This window comes from Dipodomys ordii, unplaced genomic scaffold (genome assembly GCF_000151885.1).
Source record: "Dipodomys ordii isolate 6190 unplaced genomic scaffold, Dord_2.0 Scaffold19, whole genome shotgun sequence".
Lineage (NCBI taxonomy): Eukaryota > Metazoa > Chordata > Mammalia > Rodentia > Heteromyidae > Dipodomys > Dipodomys ordii.
Genome location: NW_012267235.1, coordinates 4,552,693 through 4,559,499, shown reverse-complemented (window position 1 = coordinate 4,559,499; position 6,807 = coordinate 4,552,693). Strand labels below are relative to the sequence as shown.

General features: G+C 44.6%; 1 pseudogene; it reads right to left on the bottom strand.

Annotated features, from left to right (window-relative positions):
- Positions 1-6,156: 6,156 nt before the first annotated feature.
- LOC105983249 lies at positions 6,157-6,515 on the bottom strand (annotated as a pseudogene).
- Positions 6,516-6,807: the final 292 nt, after the last annotated feature.

The following is a 6,807-nucleotide window of genomic DNA, read 5'->3' as shown; positions in this document are numbered from 1 at the left end:
ACCACCTGTTGTCATGGACAATGGGAGATTAATATATTTCACTGGTGCCTCTTGGTTTCTGTGCTGTACACAGAGCTACCTCTGACTAAAATTAACTAAACAAATATTCTTCTAAAATGTTTTCATAGACAATGAATATAAGAAAAAAGGTTGGAAGTGGCGCTGTAGCTCAAGTGGTAGAGCGCTCTCCTTGAGCTGAAGCGCTGAGGGACAGCGCCCAGGCCCAGAGTTCAAGCCCCACGGCCGACAAAAAAAAAAAAAAAAAAGTCTCACGGATTTTCCTGTCAGTCTGGCTTTGATCCGTGATCCTGAGATCTCAGCCTCCTGATTAGCTAGGATTGCAGGTGTGAACCACTGGTGCTGGGCTTCCATGAATGAGTTTCTTACCAGAAAAAGCCAGAAGTGGTGTGTTAACTCAAGAGGTAGAGTGCTAGCCTTGAGCAAAGCACGCAAGCCCTGAGTTCAAGTCCCAGGAGTGGCAATAAATAAATATGAGATTTTTTTTTTTACACTTCCCTGCAATACCACCATTCCACTGCAGCCTACCAGCATCATTTCCCCAGGAAGAGCAAGATGTTAGTGAAGTGTAGTGTAAAGAGCAGGAATTTGTGGGGGGGGGGCACATTGCATATTTTTGCGATGCTAGGAACTGGTGATCCCTGGATCTCAAGCAGACCAAATGAATACTACCTGACCCAGCCCAGCATGAGTTTTTGAATCCAAAATCTGAACTGCTTTCCACTGTTTACACTCTACCATAAGCTTCTAGCCTTTGCACATGCCCTTCTATTCGTAAGATATATTAGGAGCACTAAGCCAAATATAGTAAGCCCACTTAGTTTGTGGATTTATTAGAGTGCAGTCAACAGCATTACACACACACACACACACACATATTTTACAGGCATGATCTTGCTCTGAAGTTTTCTAACACAAATTTGAAACTATGGAAGTTTCTTCCCTAGTGAACCTAGAGTCATTAACTTGTTTATAAGTCCTCTCTTTCAGTGTTCTCCCTAAGCTTCTGTAAGTTCTCCTAGTCCTTTAACTTTTACAAAAGTCTACTGCTGAGTGAGGTGAGGTGGTAAGCACCTGTTTAAATACCCATTTACTTGGAAGATCAAAATGAAGGGCTGGTTTTAAACAAACCAAAAAAAAAAAAACCAGACCACCTCACCAGAAACTCAAGCCTAGGCTTTGAGAAAGGTAACACGAGAGGTTATGCAAATAGCTAGGCATTAAGAGTACAAAGTACAATACACCTAAGAATCATTATTACTTATTTTAAGACAAATGACAGGGGAGAGCGCGAACGCAGTCCCCCACTACCACAAATTATGCAGTCGAGTTTCCCGCATTTGGGGAAATCGCAGGGGTCAGCACATCCGGAGTGCAATGGATAAGCCTCGCCCTGGGAAAACCACCTTCGTGATCATGGTATCTCCCCTGCCAGGTAAGTATGAGTTTCGCTGCTTCACAGTTGTCTCAGCCCCGAGTGCATTGCACTCTTTACGTATGGTCTGAACATAAAATGGTTGCCTAAAAGCTGTATATTGTCACAAAATGACCTTCAATGTCACGAAATAAGCTTATCATTGGCACTATTCGAAAGAGAAATCAATTACACTCCAAAGGAAAGCATTAATTTGGATTAAACAGCTTTCCCAGGTTGCACCGGAGTTTTCATCTACATGCACCCTCCTCCTACGATGACGTCAGGAAGGGGGACTTCCCGTACTCGGAATTCCAGGAAGCAGAACTGCTGCCAATCGCTCACAGGCTACCAGCATGCTTTTGGTAAATTGTAGTTTCTTTTTGTTTTGCAGCCTGCTGAACAACAGAAATGGATTACATTTTCTTTAATAGGCATAAAAATAAAAGTGTAGTTTTCAAGTGTGAATCATGTAAGAATAACAACAAACAAGTAAAAATGAGCTGAGAGCTGATGACTATAATCCTAGCCTATAATGCCAGCTACTCAGGAGGCTGAGATCTGAGATTACGGTTCAAAACCAGCATAGGCATAGAATTCCATGACACTCTTACCTCCAATAATCCACCAGAAAACTGGAAGTGGCCGCTGTGGGTCAAAATGGTAAGAGTGCTTTCTTGCTTTGAGCAAAAGAGCTCAAGGACAACTCCCAGGTCTCAAGTTTCGAGCCCACAAGCAGCAAAAAAAAAAAAAAAAAAAGAGTAAGGAGTAACAATGAGGTTTTCCTAAGTCTTTTACATAAAATAACCAGTTTAAGCTAGGAGCCAATGACTTGAGCCTATAATCCTAGCTAGTCAGGAAGCTGAAATCTGAGGATTGCAGTTCAAAATTAGCCTGGGCAGGGATGTTCAAGACATTCTCTTCTCCACTGAACTATTAAGTAAGACAGAAGTGGAGTTGGGGTCCAAGTGGTAGAGCTATAGTTTTGAGCACAAAAGCTCAGGAACGACCAGGCCAAGAGTTAAAGCCCCCGGACTAGCAAAATTAAAATGAAATAAAACCAATTTACTACTCTAGGAAGCAGTTACTTATCTCCTCCATCCTTTTTCTTTTTGTGCCTATCCTGGGATTTGAACTCACTCAGGATCTGAATGCTGTCACTGAGCATTTTTGCTCAGTGCTCTAATTTGAGCTACAGTTCCATTTTTCACCTTTTTGGGTAATTGGAAATAAGGACTTTTCCTGCCTGGGCTGGCATTAGGCCCAAATCCTCAGATCTCAGCCTCCTCAGTAGCTAGGATTACATTCATGAGCTACTGGTGCCAACTTTACAGATTTGAAAAACAGGCACAGAAAGGTTACCTTTCAAGTGTTATGGAATTGAGACTGGCCCTACTAGTTACATAAACCCTCAAAGTGCTCACATTAGCCCATTTCGCCAATTCATTCATTTATTCACTTATTAATTCAACAACTATTTGCTGCAGTCTTAATGCTAGGGATATAAAGGTGTAAGTGTCCATTTCTGGTTCCAAAGAACCTCAGAGTCTATGGGAAGGAAGCCAAATTAAAGTGAAAAATCCTTACTGGAACTTTGTTTTCCTTAACTCTCATCTCAGCTCAGATTTCCTAATTACCATACCTTACTTGTAATTATTCTTGAGGAAGGATGCTACTGCCCAAGTGGCTCATTCTCAATACTATTCTAAATAAACAAGTTTAATTCTTCAGTGAGAATGAAAGCAAACAGGGCCTGTACATCATGACTGCCACTCTGCTACTGAGCTATACCCTCATCTCCAAGAAAAGATGTGTGTGTGTGTGTGTGTGCTCGTGCCCCAGCACAGGGACTTGAACTCAGGCCTCTAGCTCTTGCGTGACTTTTTCACTCAATGTTGAGGCTCTACCACTTGAGCCACAGGTCCACTTCCTTGTTTTTGTTAACTAATTGAATCTGAGTCTCAGGTATTTGTCTCCCCAGGCTGCTTTAAACTATGATCCCCAGATCTCAGCCTGCAGACTAGGAAGTTAATAACTCTTTTCTACTTTCTTTCTTCTCATATCCCACATACAACCCTCAGCAAGAATTTTTTTCTTAAAAATATATTCTTGCTGGGCACCAGTGGCTCATGCTTGTAATCCTAGCTACTCAAGAAGCTGAAATCTGAGGATTGTGGTTCAAAGCCAGCTGGAACAGGAAAGTCCATGAGACTTTTTTTTTTTTTGGTCAGTCATGGGGCTTGAACTCTGGGCCTAAGCACTGTCCCTCTGTTCTTCAGATCAAGGCTAGCTCTCTACCAATTGAGCCTCAGCACACCTTCCGGCTTTTTTTCTGCTTATGTAGTGCTGAGAAATCGAGCCCAGGGCTTCATGCATGCAAAGCCAGCTGGTAGAGCACTTGCCTTGAGCTGAAGAACTAAGGGACAGCCCCCAGGCCCAGAGTTCAAGCCCCACGACAACCCCCCCCCACACACACATTTTTTTTTTCCTGCCGGTGCTGGTGGCTAATGCCTGTAATCCTAGCTACTCAGGAGGCTAAGATCTGAGGATCATGGTTCAAAGCCCACCCAAGCAGAAAAGTCCCCATGAGATTCTTATCCCCAATTAACCACTCAAAAATCAGAAGTCATGTCATTACTCAAGTAGTAGAGCACAAAGAAGCTCAGGGACAACACCTAGGCCAATTTCAAGCCCCACAACTGACAAAAAAATATTGTGTGTGTGTGTGTGTTCCAAAGCTGGGTGCTGGTAGCTAATGTCTATAATCGTAGCTACTAAGGAGACTGAGATATGAGGATTGTGGTTCAAAGCCAGCTGGGGCAGGAAAGTTCATGAGACTCTCCAATTAACTACAAAAAACTGGAGGTGCACTGGGGCACCTGACCTAGCTTCAGGATGAGCACATACACACCAAAGAGGTAGAAGTGAAGCCGGTGATTCCAGTGGTAGAGTGCTAGCCTCAAGCAAGATGAGGCTAGGGACAGTGCTCAGGCCATGAGTTCAAGTCCCAGGACTGATTGATCTATCTATCCATCCCAAATAAAATTTGGTCCCTTCTTTTTTGTCGTTCCTGGGGCCTGAACTCTGGGCCTGGGCGCTGTCCCTGCGCTCTTCAGCTCAAGGCTAGCACTCTACCACTTGAGCTACAGCATCACTTCCAATTTTTTTAAACTTTTTCTTTTTTTTTGGGTCGGTCATGGAGCTTGAACTTGGCTGGGGCATTGTCCCTGAGCACTTGCAGATCAAGGCAAGCACTCTACCACTTGAGCCACAGCGCCACCTCCTGGTCCCTTCTTAACTACCTCACAATGTTACCTCTCTGTACAAGTCTATCTCACACGTCTAGAAGATTATAGTAGCCTCCCATTCTCCTTCATCTGTGCTCCAGGTTTATTAACGCAGCAGCCCAACATATGTAAATCCCACTAACAGGGAACAGAAGGATGGCAATCAAGGTCATCCTGAGCTACATAGTGCCATTGCTGAGACAGGGGAGAGGAGACAGGGGAGAGAGGACAGAGGTCAGAGAGAGAGAGAGAGAGAGGAGAGAAAGAGATCATGAGGCAGAAATGGAGGAAAAGAGAGGCAAAAAACCATGGACCCAAAACATCACGAATATCATGCCTCCTAACTATTCATGAGGCTGGGATCTGAGGATCATAGTTTGAAGCTACCCTGGGTAGAAAAAAATCATGAGATATATCTCCAATTAACCAGCAAAAGTCAGAAAGTTAGGAGTAATTCAAATAATCGAGGGGCAGCCTTTGGGTGAAAAAAAAAAAAGCCAAGTGTGAGCATGAGGCCCTGAATTTAAGCCACCGTGTTGGTACATAGGTAAGTATGGGTAAACACACACACACACACACAGAGCACTAGGAACTTTCTCTTAAACCACAACATAGAACAATGGCCTTTGGGGCTGGGAATGTGTCTCAGTGGTAGAGTGCTTGCATTGCATGCATGAGGGCCTGGGTTCGATTCCTCAGCACCACATAGCAGAAAAAAGCCAGAAGTGATGCTGTGACTTAGGTGGTAGAGGACTAGCCTTGAGCTGAAGAGCTGAGGGACAGTGCCCAGGCCCAGACGGACAACAAACAAAACAAAACAAATGGGCCTTTAAGATTTGGAGGTGTGGCTCAGTTGGTAGAGTGCTAGCCAGTGAGAAAAAGCATCAGGTACCAAGTTTGTGTTCTGGTATAAGACTAGGGGTATGGGGGTGTGTGGGGGGGAAACTATCAGCCACAGCGAAAATTTCTTGCTTGCTTGCTTGCTTTGTCTGTCATGGGGCTTGAACTCTGGGCTTGGGAGCTGTCCCAGTACTCTTTAGCTCCAGGCGAGTGCTCTACTGCTTGGGCCACAAAGCCATTTGCAGTTTTCTAGTAGTTTACTGGAGATAGTCTCACAGACTTTCCTGCCCTAGCTGGCTTTGAACCGTGATCCTCATATCTCAGCCTCCTGAGTAGCTAGGATTACAGGCATGAGCCTGGCTCACAGAGGAAATTTCTAATATAAAAAGCACAGCACGTAAGAAGTTATCTACTGCTTGCAATTGTTGCTTGGAATCTCACCCTCAGATTCTAGGCACCTCAACCTATTTTTTTTCCCCAAAAGTTAGGGTCCTTTATTATGGCATGTCATGGAGAAGATGTGAGATGGACACATTTAGGGCTTGAGAATGAGCTTGGAGCCCATAGAGGGAGAAAGAACAGATTGTACTGAAGTTGTCAGGGGATTCCTAGGGGTAGGATGAAGGAGAGACAGTCCCCAATGGCACCCCAGCGGGGCCGGTAGATCTGGAAGATGGTAATCCAGGTAGTGAGCACAATCACCCAGAAGAGGAAGCCCACAGCAGAACGCCAGACATAGCCTTTGATTTGGCTCTGCTCTGTGTAGGCTGGGACGAGGAAGGCCTCTCTGAAGAACCACAGGATGTTCACCAACCAGAGAAAAGGCAGAAAAGCAAATCCACCTAGGTAGTATTTCCAACACAGGTTCAGCTTCTCCCGCTCCAAGTTCATAATTGTGCTAAAGCTGGGTAGTCTCAAGGATAACTCACCGGTGGCGCTGATTCCTTATGCCTCGGGTGACTCGGATGTCTGCCACGTCAATCTATTATAGGGCTATTCTTTGTGCAATCTATCTAGTAATATTTTTCTTCTCTCTTTCCCTTTTCTTTTTTGGTTGGTTGTGGGACTTGAACTCTCAGCCTGGGTGCTGTCCTTGAGCTCTTCAGTCCAAGGCAACCACTCTACCTTAAGCCACAGTGCCACTTCTGGTTTTCTGGTGGTTAATTGGAGATATGTCTCACTGACTTTCCTGCCCAGAAAGGCTTTGAACCACGATCCTCAGCTCTTAGCCTCCTGAGTAGCTAGGAT